Genomic DNA, 24,921 nt, shown 5'->3' with positions numbered 1-24,921 from the left:
AATTTGTCCAAGTTTTACTAAGATGATTGAACTCATCATTTCTTAGAGCATAGTAGTATCCCAACACAGTCTTATCCTATGACTTTTTAAGTTATTTGTCAATTGATGGGAATGTCTGAAATTCCAGTTTTTTTTTTATTTTTTTGCCACAACAAAGAAAACTGCTATAAATATTTTTGGATAAACATATTTTCCCTAATATTTGGAAATTTATTGCAATAGATTTCTGGGATAAAAAGTATTGACAGTTCAATAATTCTTTGGTCATAATTCCACATTGCTCTCCAAATATTATTGGAGCAGTTCACTATTCTACCAACAAAGAATTAGTTTCTCGACTTTGTGACATAGCCACCAATATTTGTCACTTTCCTGTTCTATCATTTTAGCCAATCTGACAAGTGTACAAGTTTTGCCATATAATATATTTAAGATCTAGTATACAATATTTCTTTCCTCTACATTTTTATTGTTTTTGGATATTCTTTCAGATAAATTTTGTCTTTCTTTTGTCAAATTCAGTAAAATAATTTGGATAATTTAATTGTGATGACATTGAATATATAAATTAGTTTCAATGAAATTGTGATTTCTATTATGTTGACCTTATATATGTATGAGCAATTATTGTTTTCCAGTTATTTAAATCTAATTTTCTTTGCATAAAAAGTTTCTTTTCTAAGGTATACTCTCAGGTATTTTATACCATTTTAAATTATTTTTTTAAAGTTTTTGCAAGGCAAATGGGGTTAAGTGGCTTGCCCAAGGCCACACAGCTAGGCAATTATTAAGTATCCGAAACCGGATTTGAACCCAGGTACTCCTGACTCCAAGGCCGGTGCTTTGTCCACTATGCCACCTAGTCACCCCCATTTAAAATTATTTTAATGGAGAAACTCTTACTATCTCTTCTCACAGGTTTTCATTTGTAAGAACTACTAACTTCATATTATAACACTTTGCTAAAATAATTATTTCAATTACCTTTTTAGTAGAGGTTTTGAGATTTTCCATGTATGTCAAATATTGTTTGTAAAAAGTCACAGTCTTATTTTTTTATTCCCTATTCTGATTCCTTTTTCAAAGGAGGACAGTGACATATAGAGTCCTGGATGTTAAGGAGATTATTTTGGCAATTGTATTGAGGAAGGATTGTATTAGGGGATCTGGAATATACTAGATGCAAGGAGATCAATTAGAATTCTATTATTTGTCATTTTTGTCATCCTCAATATTTTTATTTTATTTTTAAAGAAATATTTCATTTATTTTGAATTTTACAATTTTCCCCCATTCTTGCTTCCCTCCCCCCCACCCCACAGAAGGCATTATGTTAGTGTTTACATTGGTTCCATGTTATACATTGATCTCAGTTGAATGTGATGACAGAGAAATCATATCCTTAAGGAAGAAAAATGCTGAAAAACTTTTTCTCAATAGTTTTATTTATTTTTGCTGCCCTCATTTGAAAACAAACAAAGCAAAACAAAACTTTCAGGGACTTTCCAGTGGCTCTCAAAAGGCTTTTATTTTTTTAAACCTGGGCTCCATGACCTTATCATTATTTTGATAACTATTTCATTATGATTCATTTCTTTGGTAATCCTACGTCATTTATTTTGTTCACTTAAAACTTTCTGGAGGCTGCTAGGTGGCACAGTGGATACAGCAGCAGCCCTGGATTCAGGAGTATCTGAGTTTAAATCTGGCCTCAGACACTTAATAATTACCTAGCTGTGTGGCCTTGGGCATCTCACTTAATTAACCCCATTGCCTAGCAAAAACCTAAAAAAAATTCTGAAAAAGAATTCTTGGATTTCACTAAACTACCTGAGTGGGTCATGATGCATCCCAAAATATTAGGAGGCCCTGCTCTAGGACCATTAAGTTCCTCAGTGTACAACTGGAATTCTTCACTTACTGGTTTCTACCAGCTATTCTGGCTATTTACTTCATGTTACCACCCTTTCATGTCCTTTATGCTCTTACCCACCTGGATTTCTAGTAATCTTTGAACTAAGGCTTCTATCTCCAGGACCATTTTACAGACTATCCCTTCCCCTGGCACATTGATGGATTGCATTCCCTGTCAGCCTTCTAGCTTCCCTAAAGTCTTTTATTGTGCCATCTCCTCTGAAAATGTTTCCCTTTTGGAGTTGGAATTCCTGTAGCTGCTGGCACCAGACCTGCTCTCAAATGGATCTTTATTAAAGGATTTAAAGTATATTCATTCCAATTGCAGGACCTTATTATTTTTTATCCTTGGGATTAGAGTGGGTATTTTGCTGCCTGCTGGCTTCCTTGATTATGGTAGCTATTTCTCAGGCTTGAGGTTATCTAAAGTCACATCTTGGGATGGAACAGGTAGTCCACTGTGAGGCAAGTCACTGATAGAACTAGTCCTTGCCTCTCAGCACCTCTTCATTTTTCTTAGTTCCACAGTTCAGAAGATTTTATTTTGAAAAAATTAGAGAGTTGACTGAATATCCCAGCTACAAATAATAGAATAGGAACCCGGTTCTATTTTGTTTGTTTTGAGAACTGGAGTCATATTTAAGAGGGAGTACAGGGGGCATTCAGATTGTGCATCTAGTGGTAAATTGTTAGACTTGAACAAGACAGATAAAAGTTAAAGCATTTATTATGAATGTTTTCATTACACAAGAAAGGAAGTCAGAGAGGTTCAAAGATGATCAGATAAGGTTGTGGTTCCAATGATAATGATGTCAACTAGACATCCAATTCTGTTATTTTTGAAGACCCACTGGGCAGTTTATGAGAAACCAAAGTCTTTGGATTTGAGGGTTATGGTCACAAAGTTTAATAAAATAGGATGTTGTGAATCAGGTTAGGATAATTTTTAACTATACTAATGATAAGTCACCTAGTACAAGCAGAACCAAAGATCCACACATTGGATGTACATTCTGTCAAAGACTTGTTACCAAATACTGGATGTACCTGTTAACAAAGAATAAAGGAATGATGCTACCAGTTGTGGAACTTTGATAAAGTCATTAGGTCAAAACCTCTAAGCACAACAGTAATGTAAAACCATGTGTCTTTGCTGATATGAGAAAGACCTACATCCAAAAGGCCAAAGTCTCCCTCTATATCATATAGATCAACATCAGAAGTCCTGTTTCCTATACTATCAAGTCACTGGATTAAGAAGATTCTAAAAGAGACAGAAGGGTGTCTTTGCATAGCATTCCCTCATATTTGCATATCATGTCATCATTCACTTGATTTCTTGGTCTCTTCTCTGGTAATGAAGGGCAACAGTCATTGAAGACTTTCCCATTCCTCTCAATCTCTTAGTGTCTCTTTCTTCTATTATATGTTATTTATCAAATTATGTATTATATACATTATGTAATTTGAATCAAACATTATATCATATAACATATGATATAAATTATGTTTGTTTATTTCTTTTAAATGTTGTATTCCCTAACATAAAAAGGAACTACAAGGAAGCTATATTTCCTTTTTTTACTTTTCTATTCCAGGATTTGTACATAATAGATGACTTAATATATGAACACGTACACATATTATATTTCATGAAATTAAACTAATATTGGCTTTTTAAAAAAAATCCTCTTGGGACAATGATTCAACAGAAGGCATTTAATCTCTATAAACCACAATTACAACATATGTAAAATTATTGAAATTGATCTCAATGGTTTCTAGGATCTCTTCTACTTCTGATCCAAAGGAGACTCTTCAATTGTGATAAATTTGTGACAATTGTGATAAAATTGTGATAATTTCAGCTCTTTTAGCAGACTGGTGAGGAAGAGATTTTTGATTATATCTGCTTATACCAACCAGACCTAGAAAGAATGACAGACATTTATATTGTGTAGGTTTCTAAAATAGATTTTTCTTATAAATGTTTAACAACTGACCTTAGTAAATTATTTGTCATTCTTTTAATTAATCTCCATTATCACATTCTCTCCATCACTAAGTGAAGCTAATCAATAAAACAATAAACTCTGGAAGCATTTTCCAATTTCCAGTGTGCATTTAAATGTTTATACTGATAATATCCTACTCAACTCTAGCTGGTCCAAGCTGTCTCTGGTCTATCTCTGTATCTAAATCTCCCTGATTCTTTTTAGGTATAGTTGCCTGGAGAATATATATTGAATGTCAAATATCATGGACTGGGGAGTAATTATTAAGAAATGAAATCCTGAATTTGGAGTTCTACAACCTTGATTTCAATCTCAAATCTTTAACTTTCTAGATGTTTTTTCCTTTGTAAAGTGCTGTGTAAATCTTTTCCTTTAACATTACCTTATTGGTTTTGGCATCATTTTGATCAAACAGAAAAATGATGGGGTAATTCTTCCACTTAGGCTTTATTTATATGTACCAACAAACCACAAGCAATATTGCCCTAAGACCAAGAATACCATTATGTGCTAGTCATATTCAATATATATGATTCTCAGGTTGGTATCTTCAAAGAGTTTAAATTTAAGGCCTCAATATAACAATGCAGGTATATGAATAGGATGGGATTATTATTAATTGACTGTTACATCTGATTATAAATAAAACAAATCCAGTTTTTAATATCCATTTCACATTGCTTCACTCTCTAACTCCAAAATAATGTGAACTCTTACACTGATATCCAAGGAAAAATTTCCAAGTGGCTCCCTGAAATACATTATATCCACACTTTTTGACTATTTACATTTGTATAGTGCAATATAATTTTATTGGAGATTTCTCTCTTAGCATTTTTAAATCTGAAGTTACATGATTCCCCTCATTTCCACTCCCCTTCACATCAATTCTGCAATAGCTTTAAGCAATTCACTGGACATAAAAACTAGTTATGATGGCTTCTTCGCTATGAAGTTTAGAATTTAAGTGGGGGAGAAATAAGAAAACTAATAATTGTAGTATAAGGGAGAGTGCAGTAAGGAAAAAAGAGATGGTCAAACAAAAGTCTTTGAGAAATTTGAGAAGAAACAATTCACTGACTTCTGTGTCCAGAGACATGCACTAGCTGTGGGACTATGGGAAAGTCTCATTTCTTATTCAGTTCTGAGTTTTGTTCTAAGCTGGACCTGTTTTCAATTCTATCAAAAGTATCATACTTATTCAAGAAATTAATGGTCATTATTTCAGACAAGTTAATTTCTAAAATATCCACTTGGGAAATAGACTCTGAGAAAAACTTTAGAGTGAGGTCCCTATGTATCATTAAATGTTTCTTTGGTGAAAAATGGAACCATTTTTCAAATCCTGGACATTAAATTACTCATGCTCGGTTGCTCCCATTAAATTAGCTTATCTGAATTTCCTATTACAAACACAAGTTTTATATTTCCTGTTGTGAAGCTCAAATAAGATCATGAATGTAAAGAACTTTGCAACATCAATACATTAAATTCAGCAACATTTATAAGCACCCAACAACGCACAAGCTGTTGTGTTAGCCACTAAGAATATACTGGCAAAAACAGATAATGTCCCATTCTCAATATCATCCTCAAACTCATATTCTAACTGGAAGAATAAAACAAGTAAGTGATTGAATAAATGCAAGATAATATGAGTAGGACCAGTCAGTTTTCTTTTTCTTTTTTAAAATTTATTTATTTATTTATTTTCATTTATATGACATGCATATTTCCAAGTTACAAAATTTCCCTCCATCCTCCTTTCCCACACCCCTCCCCTCTGCAAGGAACGCTCAGGTTATCATTTTACATCCATATTTTGTTAAACATGTTTACAAATTAATAATTTTTGACATGAGGAATTAGGATTAATGGAAAGAGATACATAAGAGATAATTTTTTTTTAGTGTTCATCTGATTTGAATGGGTTGTTATTTTTTTTCTGTGCGTTTTGTTTTGTTTTTTTGTTCCTCTAGTGGCAGATAATATAGTCCATAACCAGTCAAATACATTTGTCCTAGCTCTCTGGACTGCCAAGAAGAGTTGTTTACATCAAGGTTATTCATCTTGTAATATTGTTGTTGATACCAATCAGTTTTCAAAAAAATTAACCATGGACACACTTTTTAGTTTTATCTGCATTAAATATTTTCTCCATCACTTCCTTAAGTCTATACCATCAATCAAGTCTTAATTTGTAGCATATACTTATTTCCAAAGAGGAAATGCTCACAGTGAAGACTTAAGAATGAGCTCTTGAGATCATTAGAACTGACTACAATACCCTCGAGGGCAGAATACTATTAAGTAAGAAGATCAGAAAAAGAATAGGCTTCCTGGAGGATGTAGCCTCCCAAATCAGCCTTGAGGTAAATTAATGACAATAATTCTGAAAATCAGTGGTGTGATTGAAATACAATTTAGACATGGAGACAGCCTTATTAGAAGTATGGAGATACCCCATGGAATGACCAAATCATTGAGCATCCACGTCTCTCTCTAGAATATGGAATGCATGAAGAGGGAAGAGAAGGAGATGGGAGAAAAGATGAAAAGCAATGTGCAATGAATTTTTTACAAATATTATGTCATATGACCCTCACATCAATCTGTGGGGCAAACATTATTATTCTCATTTCATAAAACAAGAAATTGAGGCAAAAAAGGTTAAGTGACTGGCCTTGGATCCTACAGCCAGGAAGTGTGCTCTATTAACTGTGCTATGAATTGCCTCTAAGAAGAGGTGGCCTGGAATCACACTGTGAAGGGTACTTCATGTGAGGTTTAGTTTCCTGTTTTTGTTTGTTTTAGCAGATATGTAGGATACTGAAAGACCCAAATATGAATTTTATATCAGAAATTTCCTAGCTGATTGACCTTGGGCAAATCATTTCTTCATTCTGCCTCAATTTCCTCATTTGGAAAAGGTGGATAATATTAGTATCTACCTCTTAGGGCAATTGTGAGGGACAAAAGAGAAAATTTTGAAAGTATTCTACCCTAAGAGACAGTCTCCAGGCCCAGATGGATTTAGAAGTGAAGTCTACCAAATATTTAAGGAAAAATTAATTCCTATTATACATAAACTATTTAAAAAAATAGGAGAAAAAGGAGTTCTGCCAAACTCTTTCATGGTGCTGATACCTTAACCTAGGAAGAACCAGAACAGACAAAAACTTAAAGGTTGATCTCCCTAATGAACATTGATGTAAAAATCTTAAATAAAATTTTAGCAATGAGACTATAGCAAGTTATTAGTGGGATAATACATGATCAGGTAGGATTTATACCAGGTAGACAAGGATGGCTCAACATTAGGAAAATACTCAACATAATTAAAAATATCAGTAGCAAAATAAACAAAAATCATATGATTATCTCAATAGATACTGAAAAAGCTTTTCATAAAATACAAATTAAAAATCAAGAGCATTTAGGAATGGATGGAATTTTCCTTAAAATAATTAATAGTAACTATCTAAAACTGTCAACAAGCATTATATGCAGTGGGAATAAATTCAGAACATTTCCAATAAAATCAAGGGTAAAACACAGATTCCCATTATCACAATTACTATTCAATATAGTATTAGAAATGCTAGCAGTAGCAATAAGAGAAGCAATAGAAATTGAGGAAATAAGAACTGACAATGAGGACGCAAAACTTTCACTATGCAGATGATCTAATGATATATCTAGAGAACCTGAGAAAATCATCTAAAAACCTCCCTGAAATAATTAACAAATTAAGTAAAGTAGCAGGATTATAAAATAAACACGCAAAAATTATCAACATTTCTATATAAAAACAACAAAGTCCAAGAGCAAGAGATAGAAAGAGAAATTCCATTTAAAATAACAATAGACAACATTAAATACTTGGTAATCTGCCTCCCAAGACAAACCCAGAAACTGTATGAGCACAATTATAAAACACTCCTCATCCAAATAAAGTCAAATCTAAATAATTGGAAACATGTCAAATGCTCATGATTAGCTTGAGCTATTGTAATTTAAATGGAAAATCTGCCCAAATTAAATTACTTATTCAGTGCCATATGAATCAAACTACCAAATAACTACTTTACCGAGCTAGAAAAACAGACCAACAAGTCTGGAGCAACAAAAGACAAAGAATAGCAAGAGAACTGATGGGAGAAAAATGTAAAGGAAGGTGGCCTAGCTCTAAGAGATCTAAAACTATATTGTAACACAGTAGTCATCAAAACTTCCTGGTACTGGTTAAAAAAATAGAGTAATGGATCAGTGGATTATGATAGGTCCTAAAGAAGTTACAGCAAATAAGTACAGAAATTTAATATTTGACAAAACCGAAGACAGCAGTGTAAGAGATAAAAACTCATTATTTGACAAAAATTGTTGGGAAAAACTAGACATAGATCCATATCTCACAGACTATGCTACAATAAGGTCAAAATGGGTACTTGATTTAGACATAAAGAGCATTATCATACATAAATTAATAGACCAAGAAATACTCTATCTATTTGATCTATGTGAAAGGGATGAATTGATGGCCAAACAGGAATTAGAGCATATTAAAAATTGAAAACATATGATTTTTGATTATATTAAATTAAAAAGTTTTTGTAATGGGGGCAGCTAGGTGGCACAGTGAATAGAGCACCAGCCCTGGAGACAGGAGTACCTGAGTGCAAATTTGGCTTCAGACAGTTAATAATTACCTAGCTGTGTGGCCTTGGGCAAGCCTCTTAACCCCATTGCCTTGCAAAAAAAATCTAAAAAAAAAGATTTTGCACTAATAAAATCAATGCTGCCAAAATTATAAGCAAACAGAAAACTGGGAAGCAAGCTTTAAAACTAGGATTTCTGATAAAGGTTTCATTTCTAAAATATATATAGAGAATTGCATCAAATTTATAAGGGCACCAGTCATTCCCCAAATGATAAATAATCAAAGGATATAAAAAGACAGTTTTCAAATGTAGAAATTAAAGCAATATATAATCATATGGAAAAAGTGCTCCAAATCATTATTGATTAGACAAATGAAAATTAAAACAACACTGAAATATCATTTCACAACTGTCAGATTGGCCAAGATGAGAAAAAGGGAAAATGATCGATGTTGGAGAAGTTGTGGGAGGATTGGGACATTGATGCATTGCTAGTGGAGTTGTGAATGGATACAACTTTCTGTAGAGCATCATGGAACAATGTCCAAAGAGCAATAAAACTGATAATACCCTTTGACCCAGCAATTCCAATTCTAGGATTATATCCAGAAATTATGAAAAATGGGAAAAGTCCTTCATGTTCCAAAAATATTCATAGAAGCTATTTTTTGTAGTCCACATAATTGGAAATTGAGAAGATGCCTATTTATTGGGGAATGGCTAAGCAAATTCTGGTACATGAATACTATGGAATACTATTGTTCTATAAGAAACCATAATGGTCAGACTATAGAGAAGCATAGATTGACTTATGGGATCTGATGCTGAGCAAAAGGAGTACAACCAAGAGAACAATGTACACATCAACAGTGCGAGATGAACAATTTTGATGGAAGCATCTCCTCTCAGCAATCCAAAGAGCTAGGACAACTGTATTATCCCATCCAGAGGAAGAAAAACAAAACACACACACACACACACACACACACACACACACACACACACACACGCACAAAAATCCAAGCCTTCAGAATCTGATGGACACTTTATAAATATTTTCACTTACGTATCTCTTTCCCTTAATCATAAATCTTCATACCAATAATAGCTAATACTCATCTGTAAACATATTTATCAAACTATGTATGTACAATGCTAACCTGACTGTTCTCTGCTAAAGGGAAGGGAAGGTGGAAGGAAATTTTGGAATTTGAAAATATGCATGTACAAATGGATTAAAATAAATAAATAAATAAATAAAAGCGATCTAAAAATTCTTTGAAGTACTGATTATCATTATTACTACTACCATGATAGATAATACCAGTTTATTTTATTATTCTTAATGCTAAGAAAATTTCATGCTTAGAATATAGGCATTTTTTGGCAGTTGGGTAGAAAACAAATTAGAGACTTATGGAGGGTAGTGCCAAGATGGTGACTCCTGGAACTTTTCTCAAAACAACTTTGAATGGAGCTTCTAAAGAGCCTAAAGTGACAGAACCCACACCAAACAGAGTGAAATAATTTATGAACTTAATATATCATGGATGAACTTCAGCAATGGTCTGTCTCATATTTCTGAAAGGGAATTAAAGCCTAGTGAGCTAGGAAGCCAGTGGGAGGCTCTTAGTCTCATCATATTCATGTCCTGACTTAGCAAACCAGTAGTGCAGCAAGTCATCAGTGAGGGTCACAACCCCAGCTCAGAAGACAAAGCCCTAGGAACCTGGTGCAATAGGTAGATCTGGGATGGATGACTCTAATGCTGGGAATAATCCACTAGCTCCTGAAGTGCCATAGGTAAGTGGCAAGTCAGGGATCAGACCCCCTGTCATAGCATGAAAAGCTTGGGACTAGGTCCACTTGCTCTAGTAAAATGTGAGTTAGGCTGCAATGAGAAGCAAAACAATAGTGAGGAGGGGTAAGGGAAAAGGAAAAATAAAAAAGAAAAGTATAAATAGGGGAAGATAGGATAGGAGAAAATAAAAAAAGCTTTATAATTAGTTCTAATTCTTTTTTTTATAATATAGCTTATATGGAAATATGTTAAACATATACAACTTATTTCAGATTGTTCACTACCACGAGGAAGGGGGTGGTAAGGGATGGTGGCAGAAAAATGTGGAATTCAACTTGTAAAAGGATAAAATGTGAAAAATATCTTTTCATGTAATTGAAAAAAAGAAAAAAATATGAAAAACTCAACATGTACTGATACAATGTGAAATGAGCAGAACCAGGTGAATATTGTAAACAGGAACAACAATATTTTAAGATGATCTACTGTGCATAACTTAGCTATTCTCAACAATATATTGCTCCAAGAAAATTCTGAAGGTCTTAGATGAAAGATGTTATCTTTCTCCAGTAAAAGAACTGTTGGGGGTCTGAATACAGATACTTACTTTACTTTACTTTCTTAGAGGTTTGTCTGTCTTTGTGTGTGTGTGTGTGTGTGTGTGTGTGTGTGTGTGTGTTTAACATCATGAATTGCAAGGAAATGTGCTTTGCATGACAATACATAGATATTTGTTTAGTTTCTCAGTGGAGGGAGAGGATGAGAGAAAATTTGGGACTCAACATTTGAAAAAATTATGTTAAAATTGTTTTACATGTAATTTTGAAAAAATGAAATAAAAATGAAATAACAAAGAGGAAAGAGGCTAAAGACTTAAGAGACAAGAGATAAAGTTTATGAAAGCTGTGAGAAAACCAAATTAAATAGGAAGAATATAGATGTATAGATTGCCTACATTGTCTACATTCTTTGATTCCACATTATTACCTAAAAAAGGGAAAAAAAACACTTTTCAGCATCAAGACTCAATTATGTGATCATGATAACAATATGTTATTGTGCTTTAAAGTTTATAAAACCCAATTAAACATAAAGACTTTGGTGATAACTTGCATTATCTCATTTGATCCTCCAGCAGTACTATGAGGCAATTAGATACTTCTGCTATTATTTTCCCCATTTTGCAAATAAGGAAAGAATGACTAAGGGGTTATATGACTTAACCTAGCCCATGCACCTAGTAAGTACCATACTTTGTCGTTGAAAATTGTGGAACAATCACTAAGGAATTTAAATTCTAGGTGACAAAAAGGTAATTGTAGATATGTGAGAATATAAACAGGCTACAGCATCTTGTCAGTGGCAAATGCGGCTTCTAGAAAAGGCATCCCTAGTACTCCCAAAGAAGCATGTGAGTAAAAAAAGTTATGAATAACATATGGATATTTCATATTTCCAGTGATCCATTGCCATTGAGATCAAAATAAAAGTGATTAATTCTTCTGACTACCTTAGGAATTGCTTCTTTCTTGAAATTTCTTTTAGGTTTTTTTCAAGTCAAATAGGGTTAAGTGGCTTGCCAAAGCCTACACAGCTAGGTAATTATTAAGTGTCTGAAGTTGAATTTGAACTCAGGTATTCCAGGGCAGGTGTTTTATTCACTGTGCCACCACTGTGCCACGAAATATTTTCTTTATTAAAGGGATTGTCAATTTGAATACTTATGATCTCAATGATCTGTTACTTCAGATATTAATCCCTGACAGTGATAGATGGATAAGTTGGTGAAATCCAAAGGTTAGAAATCATTATTTTTTAACCTTACATTCAACAAAAATAATAGCCAATTATTAAGAAAGGGGAATAAATTGGTAAGGTAGAAATTAGGAGTAGAGTCAGACATTTAAGGAATTTATATTCTAATAGACTTGATTTATTCAAATCTTCATATTGTGATAACTAAAATCTCATGAATCCTTTAGAATTAGGCTGATCATTTTAGGACCAAAAGATATTTAAGACCTATTCATTAATCTATAAAATAAATTAATGGATGAGATAAAAGATGATAATGAGAACAGTAGAACTGTAATTCAAACTTTTATGTGTGGAAAAAATTCAAAAGAAAATTCTTCACAACATCAATTTCAAAATATCTTGAAGAAATAGAATGCTGCAGATCTTTTCCAATTTTTTGTTGTTGTTCTTGTTATTAGACATGAATGCTGACAGACTTATATGAGTCCATTGGTACTATTTAGAAAGATGGAATAATATTGAGAAATGCATAGTATATAGGAATTATGAGGTTTAATAATAATAATAATAATAATAATAATAACATAAGGCAGAAATCCTGCTTTATTATGAATGCTGCAAATCAGAAGAAAATGCAAAATTTGGAGAAAGTCTACAAGAAATCCACAAAGATACCTCAGAAGTTGCAAAGCTCAACTTGACTTTTGCAGCCCCAAATTCACCTGGCCAATTAGGGCCAATGAAAAAGGAAATGTGTACCAAGGGAAGAGTCCTTGCCCTCTGGGTTGAAAAATATATTGCTATAATAGGTAAAACTTCACTAAGCAATTTTATTTTACACTGATATTAGTGACTTATACCACTGGGAACCTGAAAATTTCAAACATATAAATAACCAAAAGAATTTCAAGTATACAATATTAGTACTAAGGTGAAGACTAGGCATTCTGTTTTGATGAGTTAATGGCAGGAATGATGATACTATAATGCAAAGAAATCAAAGAAGATTCTTACTTAGTCGACAAATCTGGTGTAAATACATATATTATTACAAAAGAATGGAAAAAGTTTCCAACCAAAGAAATCAAGAGGAAAAAAAGATAATCATTTCAAGGATAGCCAAGAGAGCTAACAGATTATGCTAATGCATCAGTACCCAGATAATAGAGATGCACTTTTCTTTGATCAATTCTTCAGAATCCTTGGGAAGAGGAACCCTGATATATGGTCCTAAATTTTATCCATAGTTATTGTTTCAAAAACCTGCTATGTGCCCTTCAACTGACTTATTCTTTAAAATGAGTCATTCCTTTTCATTTATCTATATCCAACTTTTCCTTTCAGATCCTACTTAAGTCTCAAAAGCTCAATGAAGCTGCCATTGAGCCCTCCTGTTTCATTCATTATTTATGTCCCTCATCTTTCATTTAGCCCATTTTACTTTCTACTTCAAAAAATACATAAATTCTGTTTAACCCATAAGATAATAAGCCCTCCAAGGACAGTCTTATACATACTTCAGTTCCAGAACAAGCATTGCATTTTCTCTATAAATAGATATATTTGGTAATATTTGTAGTTACTGATAATGGAAAATTAGCTTTAAAATGCTTTCTCTTCTCATCTTTATTTGTTGATATTCAAGCTATACTTCAAAACCCAGTTCAACTACCACCAGTTTCATGAAACATTCTCTGAATCATGCCATATAAAATTGCTCTCTTCTTCTTTTGATATTTAGTATATTATACATCTCTTTTATACTTTTTGAATTTTAATATCATAGTTGTGTTTCTCTTATCTTCTTTGATATTTCTTGGATATGAATGATTTAAAAGAGCATCAATTGTAATCCCTCTATAATTTAGTAGATGATCTGTGACATTTAAGGCAGATAAAAAAGTCCATCCTCTGTGGCCATTCTGGTAATAAGCCAGACTGAGCTAGGTTGATCCTTGGATAACAGGAATGTTAACTGTTAGGTCTACATATGAAGTATTTACAAATTAATTAACCAACAGATCCTATGTTTTACTTCAAAGAGACAGGATCTCTTTCACACTGTGGTGAAGCATAAGAAAGGGTTTATAGTAGAAGTATCATCGCCTACAAAAAAATTGCATGCTTCATGAAGGGGACAAATCGCCATGAGTCTGGCCTTAAAAAAAATAATCGTTTGTCCTACAAAGAACAAATAATCTCCAGGGTTTGTCCTAAAGGAATAACAAAACAATTACATTAAAATACACATTTTTTAATATTTAAGTTCACTGATTTTACAGATGTGCCTAGGGGCTTGGCTAAAGAAATGGACCTGCAAAATGGACTTTTGCAGAAGGATTTTTATACTTTTAAACTAACAGAAAGGAAAGACTTCTTCTAACTTTGTCTATCTAGGAAGTGGCCCTCAATTTAGGATGGAGCTGGATATCAGACACACCTCCAAGGATGTACTTCAGGAAGACATGCCAGGAGGGCTGGCTCCTTATAAGTCCAGGATCTTGGAACCTTAACAGTTATGCAAAGACCTCTGCAAAGCAATAACCATTAATGGGAATTAGAGGTCATCAAAAGCAAGATGTCTTGTATCAATTATTTATTTGTGTTTCTCAACAAGTCAGCTCTTGATTGTTGTTTGTCCTGCAGTCTCAAAGGGGACTATGACATCAGAGTTATAAAGCACTGACTTGCAAGTCCATTGGATGTAAGCGAGGAAGGACTTTGCCAACTCATAGCCTAACTGTAATTAATGAATGAAAGAATTGAATATGATGTTAAAGGTGAAGAGTAAAATAACTTAAATGACTCTTTGCCTCAAGTGCAATTAATGGAACAGTCTTTGCAAAACCTACACACACCCAAAACAATAATGAATTTATGTGAATTACAGGTTTCCTAGATGATTTTTATTCTGCTTTCCTAAATTTTTTAAAATTATTTTTTTTTATTTTTGCAAGGCAATGGGGTTAAGCGACCTGCCCAAAGTCACACAACTAAGTAATTCTTATGTGCTTGAGCCTGGATTTGAACTCAGGTCCTCCTGCCTCCAGGGCCAGTGCTCTACTCATTGAGCCACCTAGTTGCTCCCGGTTTCCTAAATTCTTAATAGGAAACGGAATTTTAGAAGACCAAGTAACAATACATTTTGCTCATTTTAATTCATTAATAAAAGCAAAACTTGAGCCAAAGTTTAGTGATGCAATTTATATGGATATACTCATAGCAATTTGTAAGTATACATTTTTATATGAGAATTTCTTGTAACATGAGCATGTTCTTAAAAAATGTTCTAAAAAAAATGTTCAACTATTTGCCATGGGGGGAGAAAGAATATAGTACCCTTTTATTGTCATTAACAATTCTGAACATGTTAATTTAATGGTTGACAATTGTTAGCAGATGGATTGCAGAGTGATAAATGCATTAAGCTATAAATATTGTTATAAAATTAAAGGAAAAAGAAAGAAATGACAATCATGAGTAAGAAGAGTGACCCAAAGGAGAAATCAATTAATGAGGTCTATTACCACACTTCATCTACTTTACCTCAAGTTTAAATTCCATCATTTTCATTATTTATTGGAAAGAAATGCTCATCTCATCCATTATTTCTGAGCCAAAATGAAAGACAATAAATTTGAAATGCTAAAATAGTATTCCCCCTCATCCTCTAAAATAGGAAAAATGATTTAATTGCTACCACGAAGAAATAGTTAGCTAATTGGACTTCTGTGAATAATATGAATGCTATACTTGGCTTCAAAACCAAGATTCTTCTTTAATCCAAATTTTATTTTATTGTGAACATCTGGATGACAATATGATGAGCAAATGGGTTTACATGCTCAAATCTTAATTCCAAACATAAAGAGGTGATAAATGGGCTTTTGATGAAATCTGTTTTTTAAATCAATTTTTACTAGGTCCTGCTTAACTCTACAGGTGAGTAGAAACTGTCTTTGTCACATTGTTTTCATACACACACACACACACACACACACACACACTCACACACATATATGAACACATATTTGCATATGCATGCTAAATATGTATATATATACATAACATACATTTATATGTATATATAGGTACATATTTTCACATTTATTAATATCAGAATGTTAAATCAGAATGTACATTGATATATTATGCATTTGGTATATGGTAATCTCAATACATTTTATAATACGGATAAATTACTTTAAACATGATTTCCAAAACTTGAAATCTATCCTGGATTTTCAAATATGGAAGCTACAGAAGCGTGAGTAGTTTTGCTTTTAATTTTTAAATGGAAAATGCAGTTAATTTTCTCAATCAAATAGAAATAAAACTTAGAAGTGGAGAAGCCTCAGCCTATGATTAGAATTTAAAGATCTAGCAGAAAAATAGCTTGAGTTTGGTACCCTTTATGTAAAATTGTTTGCATTAAGATTCAGAGTGAAACCCGAATTGGTGCCCTTGTGTCACTGAATGTAATCTGAACTCCAAATAAAATCTAGGGGGGAAAAAGAAAAATTGGATAAAATTGAATCAGAACAAATTTGTTGTTTCAATGAATAAAGAAAGTATGGAAGCAGGGAATTTCGATGTATGTCAGAGAATAAAAGTAGAAAAATTATAGCCTGGAAATCAAAGCTCCCACTACCACCACCAAGAGGGAAAATCATAGTTGTTCATGTTTTTTGGACCATGTCTAAGCTTTTATGTCAAAAGGAAAAAAAAGCTCAAAATTAAAAAAATCATATTCAATGTTTAAGCCCGTGGCATTTTGCAAGAAAATATTTGCTGGCATAAATGGTTCTTGCTTTATAAATGCAGAAAGAGGTATACAAGTATAATATGGCTTAGTTAATTCAGTGACCATATAAGTTAATGAAATATGAATTATTCAATTAAAAAGCATTCATTCAGCACCTACTATGTGTCAGCTGATATGTTATATCCTGAATATAAAAAGACAAAGAATATGAGTCCCTGTTCTTAACGGGAAATCCATTTTTTCAAGGAAAGTATATCTCATCAATAGAATAGTATAAATATGTATATATAGGAACAAAAATGTGTATAAATACTTATTTGTATTCAAGAACAATGCTTTAGGAAAATATCTTTGGGAGCTGTGTGGAGAATGGATCAGGTTTCAAAAAACTCCTTGGAGCTAGGAAACTAGTTAGGAGGACATTTCAATAGATAAGTACTGCATATTGGCTCTTCTTGAGAGAATATGGAGAGAGAGAGAGAGAGAGAGAGAGAGAGAGAGAGAGAGAGAGAGATTCATTTCTATTGCAAGATTCATTTCTATATCAAGGTATTTATATTCTCTGAATGTTTTTTGAATTTTTTTTCTCTTTGTTTCTATGTAACCCATCAACATAATGCCAAGGGTTACATTCTATTGCATAGGACTAGATTAAAGCAAAAGCAAAAGAGGATGAAAGTCTTTCATTTAATTGGAAGAAATAGAATAGACTCCTACTTATTTATAGAGCATCGTCTCAATACTGGTTGAATGGCTTACCCATGCAACACAATTAATCTGAATTTTCTCCTTTGTGTGGCACTACGGAAATTATACTAGTTCCAAGATAAAGGATAAACTTGCTTCCTGTGATATTTTTCAAGGTTCTTTACTTTGCATAGATTTTCTCTATATACTTTTTATAATGTTTTCTTAAATTACAATAAATGTGGAGATGAGAAATACATCCAACTCTTAACACTGCTATGTCTCAAAGGGACTAAATTTTCAGGATATTTGAATGGTTAATTCTTGGTCGCATTGGATCTTATAGATAGAAAAGAAAAGAAAATTGAATAGCTTGTTGCCAGAATGCTATTTTCTTTGTTCTGATGGGTGATTTATCTTTATTCACTTACTAATTGATTTAATTAAATGGTTTTAACTAAGACTATTAGCCTCTACAGTTCTATTTGTGTTTCCTGGTGAGACAGAACAGCTGAGGGGTCTTTTACAGTGAATAGTTATCTTTCTCTATATGGAAAGGGGACTAATCATTCTTATTTGATAAGAAGATAGTAATTAGTGTATTTCATCTCTACAGTACAAAATTTGATAAGCAACTAAAATGACCAATGCAAATATTTCAGTGTAGGACATCAGTACATAACAGTAGCTTTTGTAGTAATACATTAGAAAAAATATTTGGACCCATATTGTCCAGATGTCATAGAGAAGAAAGGTGCTGTGTCCAGTATATGATTGCCTTCTACTATGCTCTTTCATTATGAGAATGCTATCCAAGATCTAAAACATGTCTCTTTATTGGCTATTACTAAAATTATATTAATATAGGAATATAGAATGACATTCTTTAAGGCAAGGTAGCCAGAAATGGAACCAGTGTAGGAACTATCATCAGAGTGACTGAAATGCAAGTCTCATGTGAATTGATCTCTCATTGCCCCCAGGCAACTCATCAAAACAGGAAGTTATTAAAAAAGAAAGTTTTTGAAAAACTTTGATATAGGTGGTTTCATAGCCATTCCATAGAATGATTTCATGAAATTGGTCACTCTGCTTACTAGTAATATAAAAGTTAAGTGAAAAGAGTTGTGCCACCATTTTTTCTTCTCATTGGATTTCCAAAGAATCCATGACTTGAAGAGTTGAGAAATCAGATGATGTATTTGAATAATTAGAACAACTCATATTTCAATCCAACTCATCACATATTTATTAAATATCTACTATGAACAAAGGATCATGAAATATTTTGGTTATAAAGAAAATAATTCATCTGTGGAACTTAGATTCAACCAAGAATTTAAAATACACACAAGACACACACACACACACACACACACACACACACACACACACACAATATATACATACATATATAATTAAATAAAAGTAAATAAATAGGTGCTGCCAAGATTATGGAAGCACTAACACTGGGGAAAAGAGAAATGATCAGAAGATATCTTGTATAAAAAGTTGTTTTGAAGCATTTCACAAAAACAAAGTTAACTTTTTGATGATAAAGTCTGTTTTTTTTCTTCTGAAAAATAATGTTTGCTTGAATTTTTTGATCATTTTTTCAATTCTGCACTTTGCCTAACACCTTGATATTAGGTAGTTGGAAAATAATTATATGACTTTAAAGACAAACCATTATCAACCATTAGCATATGAATGAGTAGCATACTGGTAAATGAATCCTTGACTTCCTATCTTTCTCAATGGTGGCAGCAAGAACCACAGGTCTGAGGATCATGTTTCAGAAATTGTTCATATCAACTTTATTTTCCCCTATACCCTGGATAAACATATCTATTTGGAAATAACTCCTGTAAACCAGAGCTAAAAATAAAGCTAAGCAGAAGAAATTGACAGTTATACCCCTGAAGAATTGGTGGACTGCAGCAATTTCACCATTCCTGATTAAATATTAAAAATGTTGTTTTGATAATAAATTCTTCAAATCAAAGCAAGCAGTGAGTTCCCATCTTCTATTTTATTTGGGTTATGAATTATTAAAAAGATCATACTGTTGATAAGGAAATAGAAGGGATGAAATTATGAAGAACCTTGAAAAATTTAGGATATAATTATTTTAAGAGCCCAAATTTCCAACTCCGGATCTCAGGAGTCACACAGTATACAATATAAGTTTTCTTTGCTGGACTAAAAAGATGAATATAAGAAATTATTCCTAATTGTTTTAGCCTACATAGATATAATAAGGGGAAATGAGATTAACTAGTCACATGGTTAAGAATAAACCCATTGACTGTTTCTATTAGTAATAAAATTTTTAAGGCTTCATGGTATGCTAGACCCAGGAAGATCTGAGTTCAAATTCTGACTCATATGTTTAGTAGCTAGGTGACTTTGAGTTAGTCAATTAACCTGCTTCAGCCTAGATTTCTTTATAAAATGGGGATAATACTACCTATCTCACCCACCCACCAAAGTCATTGAAAGGATGAAGTGAAATAACATGTAAAGTACTTTGCGAACCATAAAGCAATCTAAAAATGCTGTGATTGTACAGTTAATTTTATCCTCGGGAATCTAAGAATAATCTTGTTCTTCCATACAACTCTTCATTTTCCTCTGGCTTCACAAAAAAGAAGCCATCACTGGGGTGATGGAATCATTTGATGGTATCCAGAAGAGCCTTTTACAGACAAAAGTACCTGAACAGTTTAATTAAGACCAAATGATCTGAACTTTGTACTGAGTTTGATGTTTTTCTATATAAAGCATTGTTTGAAGTTGTTAACTACTGAGATATGCAAGCTGAAGACGATCTCCAAAGCATGTGACTCTGAAAGGAAATAGAATTGGTCCCTGGCCTAAAGATGAACAGAAAACAGATCAGAACAGAATGAGGGGTATATTGGTTTAGTAAATGGAGAGCTTTCCTTGGAGACAGAAATACCCTGTATTCTCATCGTATTTCTTTATAACATACTGATGATAATATGACAATGCTCTATATGACTATTTTCAGACAGTGATAAATTGGGCTAGTCCCTCCCTGAGAATGATGGAGCAAATGAGCAACATATGTCTGTTGGTTATGAGGGCATCTGAGTCCATTCGGTTCCTGGTGGTTAAAAACTATGTCCATTTCTTCCAGACTTGACCTAAAATGAATTACCGAGTACAATCCCATTCAGTGGGACTCAAGATGCTATCTAAATACTCCCTTATGTTCATCCATCAGCTTTTAGGAAGTAAAACTCTGTCCTCTAATATGGTAAAACTGGCTGACAATCATTGCCCCAAGTTAAGAGAGGTACAATAATAAAATAAAAGAAATGACTCCCTATTTTGAATTGACTAAGATAAAAACTGTTCTGCTACTGATAAAATCTAAGGCCCAACCCTTTGGCAGAGTTCTGGTAAAGGAAAATGTTGAGCAGAAGAGGCTTATAAGGTATAGGTTTACTCAAATATTCCTTGATCATATTAAAAGAGAAATTAAATCAGCTGTCCATAAGATCATAGATTTAGAGCTAGGAACTGTCTTGGAAGTCATCTGCTTCAATACTACTGAGGCCAGGAGAAATTAAGTTCTTTGGTCATGGTTTCATCTCTCCTAAATAGTAATTTATATTTGAACTCTGTGACTTCAAATTTAGCATACATTTTCCAGAGTGCTACACTGCCAGTGTTCTTCTACTTTATCTTGATACTGAGCTTTGGAAAAAAAAAAGTATTACTTGGCTTTTTTCAAGCCAAGTTCAAATTTTTTTTTGTTTTTGTTTTTGAATATGCTTTGACAGCAATTTATACACTAACATAACAAAGAGCTACCCATAACTAAATTAACTTAGGTCACTTGGGGAAGAAATCAGGAAAGCTGTTTTTGGGAGATTAATATTCAAAGAACAGGTCAAAGATTTAGAGTTGAAAGGGGCCTAAGAGGCATCTGGCTCAACCCCATCATTTTACAAATGAGTAAGTTGAGGATCAGTGTTGAGATCTGAACACAGGTCTTCCTGACTTCATGTCCACTACTCTAGTCCTACATCACATGAGGCTCTTTCATTACACATACATGAAACCAGAAAATGTTTTATTCATATAATATATACTTATGAATAAACCAGAGAGCATCACTAAGGCAACTAGGGGTACAGTTATGGTCTCAGAAATAAGTGAGTTCAAAACATATCTCAGTAATTTACATTAGGTCTAAAAATTGATCTGATGTTGAATTTCTCTCTCAACTTCAATTTTCTATTCCAGAAAATGGAAATAAAAATAGCACCTGTCTTATACTATTTGTCAAATGTCTTGCAAACACAAAATACTACATAAATATAAGAATTATTATTATTGGGGCAGCTGGGTGTTAATGAATGTAAGACCAATTCTGAAGTGAGGAAGGATCATCTTACCAAGTTAAAATCCAAACCCAGATAAATCCTGGCTGTGTGACCCTGGGCCAGTCACTTAACTTTGTCTCAGTTTCCTCATTTGCAAAATGAACTGGAGAAGGAAATGGCAAACCATTCCAAGCATCTTTGTAAAGAAACTTGCAAATAATTAAACTCATAGAGTCAGCCTCAACTGAAATGGCTGAACACCAACACCATTATTATTATTGTTTCTATTCAAAGGAAGAAATGACTATAGAATATACCTAATTGGAGATATCTTCTTATATATCATCTGCAATGCCACCATACATATAAATACCAGTGATTTTTAAATATTCTTATGTTATTTATATTACAGAATTGATTTGGAATCAATTAGAAAAAAATCATATGATAGAAGAAATAAAATGTTAATCTCTTTCTAAATTTAATGATCAATTTCTATTCTGAAGTATCAAAGAATCTCAAAGCTGGGAAGTTACTCATTCATAAGGCACAATTCATATTTGAGAAGCAATGATTCTATAACATTTCTTTGAAAGTGATCATCAAGTCTTTATTGACCTCTAATTTCAGCAGACATTTATTAATCACCTACTGTGTACTAAACATGTCTCTTCTCCTCTTCTATGCTCTCTACTTCTTCCCAAACCATAAAAATATAAAGCTAATGAGGGTAGACTAATGAATCTGTTTGTTGGTATGGAAAGGGGGAAAAAAGAATATTTGGGAATAAAGGTGGGAAGACTGTTTTTCCCTTTAGAGATTTAGGAGATGAATATTTGATCAGGTTTGTAGGCAACGAGTGATAAAACATAAAGAGAGTTTACAGAATTTCCAGATATTATGAGAGGAGAAGATCGTTGTTTTAGAGAGTTCAGAGAGATTAAGTTCAAAAGAATAATAACCCTCTAACATATGAAAGATTTTGATTTAAATGAGAAATAATAATAGAAAATATTAATATAGAAATTTAATATTTGAATATCAACTTTTTACAAAAATAATATCTTTGTGAGGAATTATAGCTTTAACATGCCCCTTTTACAGTTAAAAAAATAGATTGATAGAAAATAAATATTTGATCCAGGCTACACAGCTAATAAATACTTTGGTATTTCATTCTGATCTTTTAAATTACCAGTCTACTATTATACCACTTAAGTATCTATAGTATTAAAATATGATCATGGGATCAAAGTGAATGGATTCTAGCTGTGTGACCCTGGGTTACTTAATCATCTTTGTTCAATTTCCTCACCTGTAAAATAAGCTGGAGAAGAAAATGGCAAACAATGCTAGTCCCTCTATCTAAAAAAAACCCCAAATGGTGTCATGAAATATCAAAGGCAAATGAAGACTGAATAACAATAACATATAGATGAAAAGATTTTAAGAACAAAGAAAAAAGTATAATTAAAGGCAAAAAACAAAATATAACATGGGAACCATTAGAATATTATATTCTTTATCCAGAAAGTAAAGAATTTATACTAGGTAAATTCTAGGTTACTTTAAAGTTTTAATAGTCTATTAAACATGAATTCCTGGATATACATTTAGGTGCCAGAACTATAGAGCTGTTATAATAAATCTCATAGACCAAATAAGTAAGTCATTCATTGAGGGTTATCAGTCTTTATTTCCTTCTATTGCACTGAAATGGCAATATGATCTCTTAATTTATTTACTTGGTGAATAGTTCTGGTGGGGTTTTTTTTTCAGTTTTCCACTGTTTGAAGAAAAATGTTTATTCTCCATTATTTTCTAAATCCATTCCAGTGAAAGCATGTTAAGGCATGTTTTATGACCCTTATAAGTAATTTGCTTATCTTTCAAAAAAAAGTTCCATTATTTTCTTCCTTTATTTTCACATTTCTGCACATTCAGACTTTTCCCTCACTTTGTTTTCATTTAACATTTCTCTATGTATGATAATGGAAATATCAATAACACCTCCTCTCCTGAGTTCACAAAGAAAGGGCTGGCAAAAATCACCATAGCAACTTAGTTGATGTCAAGAAAAGATCTAGAGAACCACCACACAACTACAATTGTGAAGGACATCATTTTTTCACTCACAAATGCTTCAAAAGGTTGGCCTCCTATCTTCCAGTAGCTAAAATATTTGCAGAAGGCAAAATCCAAAGAATCAGATTATGAAAATCAATTTCAAAACCACTTTCTGAAAAGGAAGTGAAAAAGTCAATGTAATCTAATTACTTATAAATATATGTGAGGCAATATGGTACACTGGAGAGAGACTTCGACAGGGAGTCAGAAAGAAAATTGCTACTTCAAATCTTCCAAAATCTATATTGACTCAGTGAGTCAATAAGAAATTATCAAGAACTGACTAATAAGTCTAGATAATGTACTAGGTCTCTGTCAAACATTGACTTTGTGACCTTAGGGAAGTCATTTAACTTCTAGTTCTCAAGGCAACTATTTGAGATTATAAATTACAGACCAGATGCAAAACTCAAATGGTAGAGAGAATTTACTTCTTTAATGGGAAGCCTCTTATATTAAAGCACCATAGATCTATTCCTATGCCAAAATATATCAAATATTAAAAAACTCTAACATGAGATATGCTAATAGATAAAATTGCATGTGAATCACTTTGATTGTCTCCAGGATAATTCTTTCCCCTCACCTAATAATGCATCCAACTCTTCATGACCTCATGACCATTTGATATTTTTCTGGACAAAAATACTGAAGAAATCTGCAAATTCTTTCTCCAACTCATTTTACAGATGAGGAAGGTGAAGCAAATTCAATGACTTGCCCAGGATCACCCAACTAAGTGTCTGAGGTAAGGTGTGAACTCAAGAAGATGAATCTTTCTGCCTCCAATTCTGATAGTCTTATCAACTGTACCAATTAACTGTCCACTATATAT

The sequence above is a fragment of the Macrotis lagotis genome, chromosome 3 (genome assembly GCF_037893015.1).
Source record: "Macrotis lagotis isolate mMagLag1 chromosome 3, bilby.v1.9.chrom.fasta, whole genome shotgun sequence".
NCBI classification, from domain to species: Eukaryota; Metazoa; Chordata; class Mammalia; order Peramelemorphia; family Peramelidae; genus Macrotis; species Macrotis lagotis.
This window is presented reverse-complemented; position numbering follows the sequence as displayed.